A 13,752-nucleotide genomic window follows, 5' to 3' on the forward strand; every position below is an offset into this window, starting at 1 on the left:
TCCTAATCTCATAAAGAATTGGGCCAGGATGTTTCATTTAGTCCACAGCTGCCTCAGTACATATCTGTACATCTACAGTAACAGGAGCTGGCATCACAGCCCTGCAGCTTGGTGCAGTTCATTAACTTCAACTGACTTGGAATCTCATTGTGTGAATAAGGTTAGCAGCGAGATATGCCTTAAGCATAATGGGACTGCCAGTATTTTACTTTTAGCCTAGACTGATAGTTTTGAATTACTTCACATTACATTGTCAGGATGATAATCCTGCAAAAGTATTACTCTGATGGTTGTGGATTTTGAATTTCTTTTACAGGTTAAAAGTAGTAGATGACTTATGTCAAGCAAAAAAGGTAATCCTCATTTCTGGGTGATGTTACAGAATATGCAGAGTATCCTACATCATTCAGCATGCATGGAAAGGCTGTCAATAAAGCAGTGCTTAATAATAATAATAGCAATAATAGTAATAATAATAATGATGATGATGATGATGATGATGATGATGATGATGATGATGATGATGGAAGGGACCTTGGAGGTCATCTAGTCCAACCCCCTGCTCAGGCAGGAAACCCTATACCATTTCGGACAAATGGCTGTCCAGTCTCTTCTTAAAAACTTCCAGTGTTGGAGCATTCACAGCTTCTGGAGGCAGGTTGTTCCACTGGTTAATTGTTCTAACTGTCAGGAAGTTTCTCCTTAGTTCTAGGTTGCTTCTCTCCTTGATTAGTTTCCACTCATTGCTTCTTGTCCTGCCTTTGGGCGCTTTGGAGAATAGCTTGAGTGCCTCCTCTTTGTGGCAGCCCCTGAGATATTGGAACACTGCTATTTATTTATTTATTTATTTATTGGATTTATATACCGCCCTTTCCCGAAGGACTCAGGGCGGTTTACAGGGTATTTAAAACAAAGATCGATACAAAAGTTAAAAACAATTTAAAAAAGATTAAATCAATCCCTAAAAAAATAAAAACCCCAATTAAAATTCTCAGCCTGGGCCGGAAAGCTCGAAGAGCCAGGTCTTCAGGTCCCGGCGAAATGAACGAAGGTCGGGGGCAGTCCTAAGCTCCACGGGCAGCTGGTTCCAGAGGGCAGGCGCTCCCACTGAGAAGGCCCTCCCCCTGGGTGTTATCCGCCGGCAATCTTTTACCGGCGGCACCCTGAGAAGACCCTCCCTGTGGGAGCGCACTGGACGAAGGGAGCTTGATGCTGGCAGCAGATGTTCCCTCAGATATCCCGGACCCAAGCCATTTAGGGCTTTATAGGTCATCACCAGCACCTTGAATCTCACCCGGAGGGCAACCCGAAGCCAATGCAGCTCGCGGAGTAGAGGTGTTACATGGGAGTATCGGGAAAACCCCATCATAACTCGCGCGGCCGCATTCTGCACCAGCTGAAGCCTCCGAGTGGTCCTCAAGGGCAGCCCCATGTAGAGAGTGTTGCAGTAGTCTAAACGGGAGGTCACGAGCGCATGAGTGACTGTGCGTAGGGCATCTCGGTCCAGGTAGGGTCACAACTGGCGCACCAGGCAAACCTGGGCAAAAGCCCCCCTGGTCACGGCTCCTATATGATCTTCAAAATTGAGCTGTGAATCCAGGAGGACGCCCAAATTGCGAGCCCTATCAACGGGGGGTAACACCTCACCCCCCCATCGTTAAAGGTGGAATAATCTGGTTAGCCCAAGATGCCGATACGCACAGCCACTCAGTCTTGGCGGGATTGAGACGAAGCCTGTTTCTCCCCATCCAGACCTGGACCGCCTCCAGGCAATGGGACATCACGGCGAGGGCATCGCTGGGTTGGTCCGGGGTGGAGAGAAAAAGTGTACTGATGATACCCCACCCCGAAACCACGAATGATCTCACCCAGCGGCTTCATATAGATGTTGAACAGGAGGGGCAAGGGAACCAACCCCTGAGGAACTCCATGCTATCATGTCCCCCCTTGTCCTTCTCTTCATTAAACTAGACATACCCAATTCCAGCAGCTGTTCCTTATATGTTTTAGTCTCCAGTCCCCTAATCATCTTTGTTGCTCTTCTCTGTACCCTTTCTAGAGTCTCGACATCTTTTTTACATCGTGGTGACCGAAACTGGATGCAGTATTCCAAGTGTGACCTTACCAAGGCATTGTAAAGTATTAATACTTCACGTGATCTTGATTCTATTCCTTTGTTAATGCAACCTAGCACTGTGTTGGCTTTTTTGGCAGCTGTAGCACACTGCTGGCTCATATTTAAGTGATTGTCCACTAGGACTCTGAGATCCCTCTCACAGTTACTACTATTGAGCAAGGTACCCCCTATACTATACCTGTACATTTGGTTTTTCTTGCCTAAATGTAGAACCTTACTTTTTTCACCAGTGAATTTCATTTTGTTAGATAGCGCCCAGTGTTCAAGTCTGTCCAGATCCTCCTGTATCTTAAGCCTGTCTTCTCGAGTGTTGGCTATTCCTGCCTGCTTGGTGTCGTCTGCAAATTTGATGAGTTCCCCATCTATCCCCTCATCCAAATCATTGATGAAGATGTTGAAGAGCACTGGGCCCAGAACAGAGCCCTGGGGCACCCCACTACACACTTCCCTCCATGTAGATGTGGTTCCATTGAGGACTACATGCTGAGTACGGCTGGTCAGCCAGCTACGAATCCATCTGTTGGTGATTCTGTCTAACCCACATTTTTCTATCGTATCAAATAGAAGGTTGTGATCTACTTTATCAAATGCCTTACTGAAGTCCAAGTAAATTATATCTACAGCATTCCTCTGATCCACTAATTTTGTCACTTGGTCAAAGAATGCAATAAGATTTGTCTGGCATGATCTGTTTTTGAGAAACCCATGTTGGCTTTTAGTAATGAATTTGTTTGCCTCTAGGTCAGACATGTCAAACACAAGGCCCGGGGGCCGGATGCGGCCCGCGAAGTGGTTTCATGTGGCCCGCGAAACCATCCTGGAAACAGTGAGGGAACGACCCCCACTGCCTTGGCCCTGGCCCAGAGACCCTCCTTCTGCCAGAGACCCTCAGATCTGTCCCACTGCTGCCCAGGCCCCCATAGGCACCTTGATGTGAACGATGTAGAGCTGGCCATGCCCACCCAGTAGGCCATACGCACTCTAGCCACGCCCACCCAGTAGGCCATGCCCACCCTGGCCATACCCACCCGGCCCCCTGAGGGCAACCGCAATGCTGATGCGGCCCTCAATGAAATTGAGTTTGACACCCCTGCTCTAGGTGCTTGCTGATTTGTTGTTTTATCTTTTCCAGAATCTTCCCAGGTATTGAGGTCAGGCTGATAGGTCTGTAATTTTCTGGATCCATTTTTTCCCCTTTTTTGAAGATGGGAACTACATCAGCTGTCTTCCAGTCCTCTGGTAGTTCCCCAGTGCTCCAGGATCTTTGAAAAATATAGTTCAGTGGTTCTGAGATCACGTCTGTCAGTTCCTTGAGAACCTTGGGATGTAATCCATCTGGTCCTGGTGATTTGAACTCATCTAGGCTGGACAGGTGCTCACTTATCATTTTCTTGCCTATCTTAACTTGTGTTTCTATTCTGTTTTTTATGGCACTATTTTTGATAGGTTGGTCTGTTTTTTCCCTTTGTGTAAAGACAGATGCAAAAAACGAGTTAAATAGTTTTTCATCTGAAAAACGTGTGGTTTTTTTGGCATTAGCCCAAAAAACTACCCTGGATGTGTAAAGTTGAAGAAGAGTTATTTAATTATTATTTCAATTCCTTTGGCCACCCATCTCAAATTCATGACACTGAGCATCTAATAATAATTAAAATAGCATAAAAACACAAAACAAGAAGCAAAATTCACAGTTGAGGTTGAAAAATCACCAACACACATCAGCACAACTGCGGCACAGGATCAGATACACACCTGGATCCCCAGGCCAGATGGCAAAATCATATCTTGATGGCTCAGCAGTTAAAGATGCTGAGCTTGACAACTGGAAAGCAGACAGCCGGGCTTTGAGAATCGAGTGCTGTGCAATGGGGTGAGCTCCCAATACATGGCCCCAGCTCCTGATAAGGTAGCAGTTTTAAAGCATGTAAATGCAAGTAGATAAATAGGTACCACTTTGGTGAGAAAGTAACAGTGTTCCATGCACCTCGGTGTAGAGTAGAGCTGGCCACATGACCACCGAAATGTCTTCAGACAATGCTGGCTCTCTTGGCTAAGAAATGGAGATGAGTACCCACCCACCCCCCTAGAGATGGATACGACTGGACAGGGGAAAATCTTTTTCTTTATCTTAGGGTCAGTGGCGTAGCGTGGGTTGTCAGCACCCGGGGCAACGCAAGTAATTTGCGCCCCCTAACCCATGGAGTGCAGGAAGATAGTGGAAGGAGAAGAGACTCACCGCATGGAAGCTCCCTCCCCCAGATAGTTCCTCACTCTCTCTCCGCACCGCACCGCACGCCTGAGAGCTGCGAGTGCGAGCGCGTCCCCCCCAGATGTTGCGGCCGGTGCGGCCGGCCCCCCCTGCACCCCCATGCTACGCCACTGCTTAGGGTCTTGAAGAGGGCCAACAGGATCAGGGCCAATTTAAATAATTTCAGAGGGAAAAAATGGAGAAGCACATTTGCTTTGTTCAATAATAGTTGACATGAAATTAGAAGCTGTGAAAATGACAAGTTGCTAACTTCTATAGGTATAGAAGAGATTGGACAGAAGCTCCAAAGCTGAACCTTGCATCAGGCTACATGAATAAGTAATGAATTGGATGTTACTTAGGTAACCAGCTGTTCCTGGAGCTGATGACATTTAAACCATCAGTTTGTATTCTCCAAATTGTATATTCTCCATTGACCACAATATCATGGCATAATTATGAACCGGCCTCATTTAATCATTGGAGGTCTCATGCTTCAATGGATTCTGTCCCCCATCTCCTTCCTTCCTTCCTTCCCTTCCTTCCTTCCTTCCTCCCCCCTCCCCTCCCTTCCTTCCCTTTCTCTATCCTGTTGCATACCTTCCCTTTTAACAAAGGTTGGGATGTGTTCCCCAAGGCTTCTACTGAACTTACTGATACCTAATTCTGATTATTGTCTTTAGGTCTGTTCCATGTCAAGACAGTAAATTGCAACCTTATATGGCCATAATGTAAGTGTAAGATTTCAAAAGATCTCTTGTTAGTGTTCTTCATATTTTCCAACCAAACTACTGTAATTAACACTTGGGGGTCTGCGTTTAAAGTGAATTCATGATCTCCAAGATAAACCTTCAGTCTTTCCATTGCATATTTCAAAGCTTTTGCTTTTGAGGAAAAGTTAGGTATAAATGGTCCATAGTACCTCACAATTGCCAGGAACAGTTTTATTTCCTTCTTAGTAGTTCAAAGCTGTTTTTCCTGAATTATTACATCTTTTCCCTTCTGTCTTAACTTCTGGTTGACAAACTATGTAACCCAAATAATGCAGTTCAGAATAACCCAGATGATTCTTGGCTGGATTAATGGTTAAATCAGATTCAAGACTGGAAATAACGTTCTTTCACCACTGCTTATGTTCCAAATAGTGCTGTAAATCAAAATATCACCCAAATAAGCTCGACATTGTGGTTAAAGCCTCCGATCTAGATTCTAGATCTAGGTCCTAGATCAGGGGTAGGCAACCTTGGCTCTTTTATGACTCGTGGACTTCAACTCCCAGCTGGCTCAGGAATTCTGGGAGTTGAAGTCCACGAGTCGTAAAAGAGCCAAGGTTGCCTACCCCTGTCCTAGGTATAGGACTGATTCCAGTCCTGCTTTAGGCATGAACCCAGCTCGCTGATTTTGGTTCTGTCACTCTTAGTCCTAGGAAGGAGGCAATGGCAGCTCTCAGTCACTCATGCTCAGGTCACGTCCTGAATGGACTACTGAAATGTGCTTTATAAGGGGATGCCCTTAAAAGAGTATCTGGAAGCTTCAGCAGTGCAAAATGGATTGATGAGGCAGTTATGTGTATTTCAAGAACTGCACAGGCTGGACCTCTGCTTCACAGGCTGCAACGGTTGCCCATTTTGCTTCCGGGTCCAACTTAGGATAGTGGCTATTACCTTTATTTATTTATTTATTTATTTTATTTTATTTTATTTGTATACCGCCCTTCTCCCAAAGGACTCAGGGCGGTGAACAGGGCAATAAATACCAAAAATACAAAAGCCCTACATGGTATGGGACCAAGTTATTTGAGGAACTATTTCTTCCCAGTTATAGCTATCTGTCCTATTAGATCCAGCAGAAGGGGCACGTTGCAGATCCCATTGGCCAGGGAATTTTGTCTCAGATGGGACCTAAGAGGAATGCCTTTTCTGCCATAGCCCCAAACCTATGAAACTTCATATCCCCTGAGGTGAAGCTAGCTCCGGCTTTGTTGGCCTTCCAGAAAGCCCTTAAAATATGGTTCTGTCAACTGGCCTGGGGATATCATGATAGAGTGGAGTTATATCATATAGGTCTGCTATATGATAGTTAATTGAATGCACTCTTATATGCTTTAACCCCATTTTTAAAATTTTATTTGTAAATTTTCCATTTAAATTGGTTGTTTTTAATGGTTTTTTAAAATTATTTTACTAGGAATGCCAGCCAGAATCATTACATGAGAGGGACAGCTAAACAAATGTGATAGATAAATAAACCACTTGTAAAAATGCTTCCAAAAATCCATGGACTTGTTCATGTAATTGCCAGAAATCAAGACTGATTTGAAGTCACACAAACAGGAAAAGCTTTCTCTGCCTGGATAAATATTGTCCATTTGTCTCTTGAAGGCTGCAGGTATGCCTTGACAAACAGAAAGCATTTTTGTAAACTGGAACAGTTTTAGAGGCTTTGCAAAAGGTTGTCTTTTCCTTAGAGCAAGCTTGAAGGATTTGGCAATTGGCCTGATTTCCTAAGTAAAAAAGAAAGAATTTAGAACTGTCCTCTCTAACACGATGGCCCACAAAAGCCCTGGGACTACATATTATCTGGAAATGCATTTAGTTCTAACTGATAGTCTTTGATTAGTCCGTGAGAAATGACACTATGTTTATTTTCTATACGTTTGATCCAGCCAATAATTAAGAGTTATCAGAAAGAGCCAAGTTACTGAAAGTTCAGAACAGAAGTGTCAAGCATCACACCCAGGCTAAAATTACACATCTCCATACACTAAATTGTACTTTTGAAAACTTCTATAGATAACTTGGAAAGAGTAGAAAGTTTATCGTATACAAGAATGAAGCCTGAAATACAACAGTTGATTTCCCACTAGGGTGCCAACATGCCACAGACTTATGTAGCTGAAATCTAGGGCTTAAATTCTAAGGATACTTTCTTTCCCTTTCTGGATGCTTAATGGGGTCACTTGGAAGACTGAGATACGTTTAAATAACATGTTCCAGCCTCACCAACCTTAGTCTTATTGGAGAAATTAATCCTCTGATTCCCAAATAAACTTCCATTATCCATTCTAATATAACAGCAGAATTTATGAAGCCAGACATATCTTTATTGTCAAACCAAGGATCATTAGGAAAATGGATTCAGCCACTATATAATTTTCTGATTTACTAGCTATAGTCTCATGAATTAGAGTGGAATATAAATGTTGTGATAAATAAAATAAATAAATAGAATACTTTGTTTGATTGAGCAAAAGAGTAGATAATTTCCTCAAAGAAGCTGGGTTTTATTTATTATTTGTATTCTATAAAAACCAAAGAGAGTGTACGGAAGAGGACAGCTTAAAGGGTCTGTTTAGCAATTTCCAAGCAGGAAGCTAGATTATTATTCTCCTACTGTCCTCAACTTTGAACATGTGCTAAACCCCCAAATATTTAGACAAGAGACAAAGCTACATTGGTTTCATTTGTAATGATGTATCTACTTCTGTTGTCCTTCTTTGGTTTTCTGTTTTCCCCTTTCCCAATAAGCTCCTACTCCTTTTGATATTTACATATTTGGCTTTATCGGTTTAATAAGGAGGTTTTTCCTTAAAACTTTCTCTCTGTGTAAGACTTTACGCTTGCACAATTTCCCCTTATTTCAGGATGGGCATTAGGTTTGTTAAGTACTGTATTTCAAGATTTTGGGGCAAGACCTTCCAAAGGACCTTCTTTTCCATTTTTCCTTAGAGCTCAGCTAGAGGAAGAAGTCACCGGTAGAAGGGTACCGGTAATCTATTAGAATGTGTTAGGAGAGCTAGATTGACAGGTAGCAGCCTATCGTAACTTTTCCAGGAGAATCCATAAAAATTATAAATGATCCACCATTCCCAGTTTGTAATAAAATGTTTGGAGATTTTTTTCTTCTCTCTCTCTCTGTCTCACTCACTCACACACAAACACACACACACACACACACAGAGAGAGAGAGAGAGAGAGAGAGAGAGAGAGAGAGAGAGAGAGAGAGTCAGTCTCAGGCAGCAGTAGTAGACATCAAGAACAGTAAGGTAAAGGTAAAGGTTCCCCCGCACATGCGTGCTAGTCGTTTCCAACTCTAGGGGCCGGTGCTCATCTCCGTTTCAAAGCCGAAGAGCCAGCGCTTGTCCGAGGACGTCTCCGTGGTCATGTGGCTGGCATGACTAGATGCCAAAGGCGCACGGAACGCTGTTACCTTCCCACCGTAGTGGTCTCTATTTTTATACTTGCATTTTTTACGTGCTTTCGAACTGCTAGGTTGGCAGAAGCTGGGACGAGTAACAGGCGCTCACTCTGTTACGCGGCACTCGGGATTCGACCCGCCAAACTGCCGACCTTCTGATTGACAAGCTCAGCGTCCTAACCCGGTAACTGATGGCAAATTTGAAACAGAGCAGCTCTTCTAATACTTGGTGGTTGCGGTGCAGTGTAATTTGGCTCCCCATTATTGTTATTCTCCTGCTAGCATTAATTATTAGTTGGAACCAGCAGTAACAGCAACAATGTGATTTCCCTGTGGCTTTAATTGTGTACTGTATATTCTATTACATATACCACTTAGGAAAGGCAGACATTCTTATATGTTGGCTATGCCCTAACCTGCAACTCAGGAAGTTGACAAGCTATTATAAAATTATTGCTGTCAACAAATAAAGATCCATATCTATAAAACTCAAGTTGCAATTATATTTTGAGTGCCTGTTTGCATAATGATCTAACAAATGGCTTCAGACAGGCAAATTCAGTTCAGCAATAATGCATCAATTAAAGTAGGCACTTGAACATCTAACTCTATAACATGTATGAGATGGTTACTAAGGAAACCATGCAACAATCTCAGTATAAAACTTGAGACATGCAAAGGAATGAAAACAATAAGATTTATTTGCTAAGTGGCATTGCTGTTCCATCTGATTCTATTTCTTATCAGGAATACCAACATTTTACTACTATCTTAATAAACATTTACTAGAGCCGGAGTCACTGCTGCCCACCTCTAAGAAAGAATTGTGTCTGAAGGAACAAAACAAATGGAAATATGTGGAGACAACGGGCTAAATTTACTCTTTACAAAAAGGGTGGCAACAGTGCCACCAGGGAATATAGCTTCTCCCATTGCCCAGAGACTGAATACATTTCCTTTGCAGATTAAGTTGTAACTTTAAAAAGTTATTAATATTACCATTTTGTATTTCAGGAATATAGTCCTATTGGGAAGTCTGGGACAGCAGAAATGAATCTCCATATGGCTCACAGATCCAATGTCTGTAATAGAGGGGAAACAAGGAGATTTGGATAACAATAATTACAACACTACTACTACTACTACTACTACTACTACTACTACTACTACTAATAATAATAATAATAATAATAATAATAATAATAATAATAATAAAGTTGGAAGGAACCTTGGAGGTCATCTAGTCCAACCCCTTGCTCAGGCAGGAAACCCTATACCATTTCAGACAAATGGCTGTCCAGTCTCTTCTTAAAAACTTCCAGTGTTGGAGCATTCACAGCTTCTGGAGGCAGGTTGTTCCACTGATTAATTGTTATGTCAGGAAATTTCTCTTTAGTTCTAGGTTGCTTCTCTCCTTGACTAGTTTCCATCCATTGCTCCTTGTCCTGCCTTCAGGTTCTTTGGAGAATAGCTTGGCTCCCTCTTCTTTGTGGCAGCCCCTGAGATATTGGAAGACTGCTATCATGAAAGGGATTTTATTCTGTCCTTTAGCTGTTGTGTCAATGCAGGAGCTGCTTTTCTATGGGTTGTTTCTATAGTTCTGTTGCTCAGAGCAGTGCCATTGGGTGTACCCTGGGGGAAATGAGTTCAATGCTACAGTTGTAATGTTTGTGACGTAGAGAATGCCCAGCCACAGGAAGCAGAAAAGGAACTAGAACTTTCCTCACAATATTCATGTATTAAAGGTAAATGTTCCCCCGCACATGCGTGCTAGTCGTTTCCGACTCTAGGGGCCGGTGCTCATCTCCGTTTCAAAGCCGAAGAGCCAGCGCTTGTCTGAGGATGTCTCTGTGGTCATGTGGCCGGCATGACTAGACGCCAAAGGCACATGGAACGCTGTTACCTTCCCACCGGAGTGGTCCCTATTTTTCTACTTGCATTTTTACGTGCTTTCCAACTGCTAGGTTGGCAGAAGCTGGGACGAGTAACAGGCGCTCACTCTGTTATGCGGCACTCAGAATTCGACCCGCCAAACTGCCGACCTTCTGATCAACAAGCTCAGTGTCCTAACCCACTGAGCCACCACGTCCCTATTCACGTATTAGGTAGCTATAAAAATATATTTCTCTTTGCTTTCAGGCATAGGCACCACGGCCTGTCCAACGTAAAATACTTTCGTAAAAATAATTTCATTATATTTTTCTGTATTTGTCTGAAATGGTATAAGGTTTCCTGCCTAAGCAGGGAGCAGGGGTTGTTGTTATTATTTAATTTAAAATATGTGCATTCTAGGGAATTCAACCAAAAGAATCTTCCACATTCTCCTTGTTTTTCAAGTTCAGCTTGCATGCATTTCACTTAAGGAGAGAGCCTCTCCCTCTTTCTATCAACCCTAAGAGGACACAGGCTACGTCTTTCTAGGGGAAGGAAAGGGGCACTGTGGCAAACTGAGGAATTTGCTACAAGCTTCTCCAGCTTGCCATCGTTCCCATGGAAACACTGGGAATGAAATCCAGCTCCACCTTCCTTTTAATGGTGAGCTTTCTTATAAAGTAGATCACAGTAAAAATGCCGACAGTCCTTTTGGCCAATATGGAAAAGCAAGAGGGAAGAGGTTTATTAGAGTCTGCTAAGAATCTCATAAAGTGAGCTGGTATTTGGCAATTATAGAATTCCTTCCTGGGTTTCTATAAAAATACTGATTGGAGGGGAGGAGGAGGAGATGTCAGCTGTTCATGACAACCTTGAAATGATAATTCAGAGTGCTCCTTACAAACAGCTTGTGTTAATTTATGGCTGATGCTGTTAGAGTTGAGATATGAAAAGGGAGGGAACTCGCAACCAAAAAAAGCTGTTGTTGAGAAACTACCCAATCTCACTCACTTAATATTAAAGATAGCCAGGGGTTGCTGGTTTCCATTAGTTCCCTCCCCGCTTGGAAAATCCATTGAGGATGGAAAACTAGGCTGGCTCAAAAGACTGTTTGACCCATAGCACTAAAAGTTCCTTATTTGGAGTCCTTGGGACCCACAATTTGCTTTCATGAAAGAGTCTTTTGAAAGAAATGTGGTACTATAGAGGTGTGAAAGCAGGGAGAAATAAAGACACCAACTTGTTAGAGAGTTGCAGTTAGGGAAACGGATGAAACACAGTCTTTTCTTCCCTTTTAAGAGAAATGGGCAAGCTGAACTTTACATTAAAAAAAACCATTTTCTTGGAAGGTATACTCACATCCTAAGTCACGCTAATCAAATTGAATTTCACAATCATGATTATTTCAAAGTAATCTCTCCACCTAAATCCCCCGTTGCTATTCCAACATTAATTGAATTCCCCATATCCCCAACAGGAGCTGACAGATGAGTAAATCACAGCCCCATTTCAAATCAGGGAGAACAATTGGTGGCTGCTTTTCTCATTGGTAGGAAAATCTACCAAGCACTCCACCTAATCTTGCCTTGCAGTAGACTATTAAGACAGCACTACTCACTCACCAGCCTACTTAACAAAGCAGAGTTGAGATTGGCTGTGTAGGCAAAGCATATTTATGCTGGTATTTTTGTGCTGCCTCACAGAGCACAGTGGATTAGACTGACTATTTAGATATGCCCTAGGATTGAATAAGAACTTCAACAAATACCGGTACACTGTCATCCAGAGTTCAAATAATTTCCAGGGTTGAGTGGAGTTCTGAAACAGAATATTTCATTTTAACTTCTACTCACCTCTTGTATTCAATGGGATATGACTAAACTACTTCTAACCTCTGCAGATACACAGCTGTTATTTGTCAACATATGACATTACAAATGAAAATAAAGAAGTAATGTTCTAATCAATTCTTACTCATTTTGGGATATAAGCTTAAAATGAAAAATCAAATGCTGAGCAGTCACAGGAATATATTGCAAAGTATTATTCTGGAAATGAGGCTTCGTAGCTGCAGGAAAAAACAGACATAGGAATCTGTTTTACTGATTTAGAAATTGCACCATTCTTGAAATTTTGAATACTTAGAATTAGAATACAGGAGAACTGGATGGAGAATTTTAAGGGTGGAGAGCCTAACTGAGGCATTCAAATTCACAAATCTCAGATACGGCCTTCCTGCAAAGAAGATGTAGCATATTCTAATTCCATTTAAATCAATATGTAGAAATATGTCAAGGGGATAAATCATGCCTCCTCATCCCAAATGCAAATAACATTAATATTTATGCCACAGAACCTGGTGACCAACCTCAAAATAGCCGCAAGGAAATCCCCAAGCAGCTGTCTACCCACATTTCAACTACAAGAGTTTGGAGCAGTATCTCAACCTGACAACTCCCAGTATTCCCCAGCCAGCATGCTCTAGAATATTCCTGATGGAATTACCTAGCAGGGAATCAGACCCTTTGCAGGCAGGCAGGATTAAGCTAATACCTTTCTTTCAGACTTTTAGCAAGGGAGTCCAGGCGTGGATGCATCAGATCCTCCAGAGCTTACCATTGGGTGCTCATCTTAAATTCAAGTAGGAAATTCTGTCTGCATCATGCTGTGAACTGTGGCCCATCTGTTTTTCTCCATCTTTCCCCACGTGCTCTTTCTCCCAAGTGCCCTGAACTGAATCATCTCACTTCTGGGAGTTCCCTGGAGTGCTGCCTTTCTATTTTCTTGTTGGCAGAGCATAAGCATAGTCTACTCTACACCCAATGATTTTTCTGAATAGAACAGAACCATGTTGCATGCAGCTGTTTTTGTATTCAGTATGTTATTGCTCCCTTATTTTTTGGGCTGAGATCTTCTCTTGCTGTCCACCCTGGAAAGAGCTGCTATAGATTCCTTTTTGTTTGGATGGTTTGTTTCAATATCGCCCTCAGGGGATTGTGCTCCTGTTCCTGTATCTTTCAGTTCTAACCTGTGCAAGTTGCCCTTTACTTGCCACTGATACTGGAGGCATGTGTTCTAGCTTTATGAACATTTAGAAAAACAATTTAATTTCAATTTCCTCATTGTATATGACTGTGGATAGCTTCAAGGGTTAAATGAACAAATGAAAGTACCCTTAATGCAATAGACCAATTATACAACATAAGCTTACATATCATATATTAAGGTTCATAAATAATGTTGGATGAGGAGGAGGAGGAGGAGGAAGAGGAGGAGGAGGAAGGAGGGAGGGAGATGG

This window comes from Vipera berus, assembly GCF_964194415.1.
Source record: "Vipera berus genome assembly, chromosome: 1".
NCBI lineage: Eukaryota > Metazoa > Chordata > Lepidosauria > Squamata > Viperidae > Vipera > Vipera berus.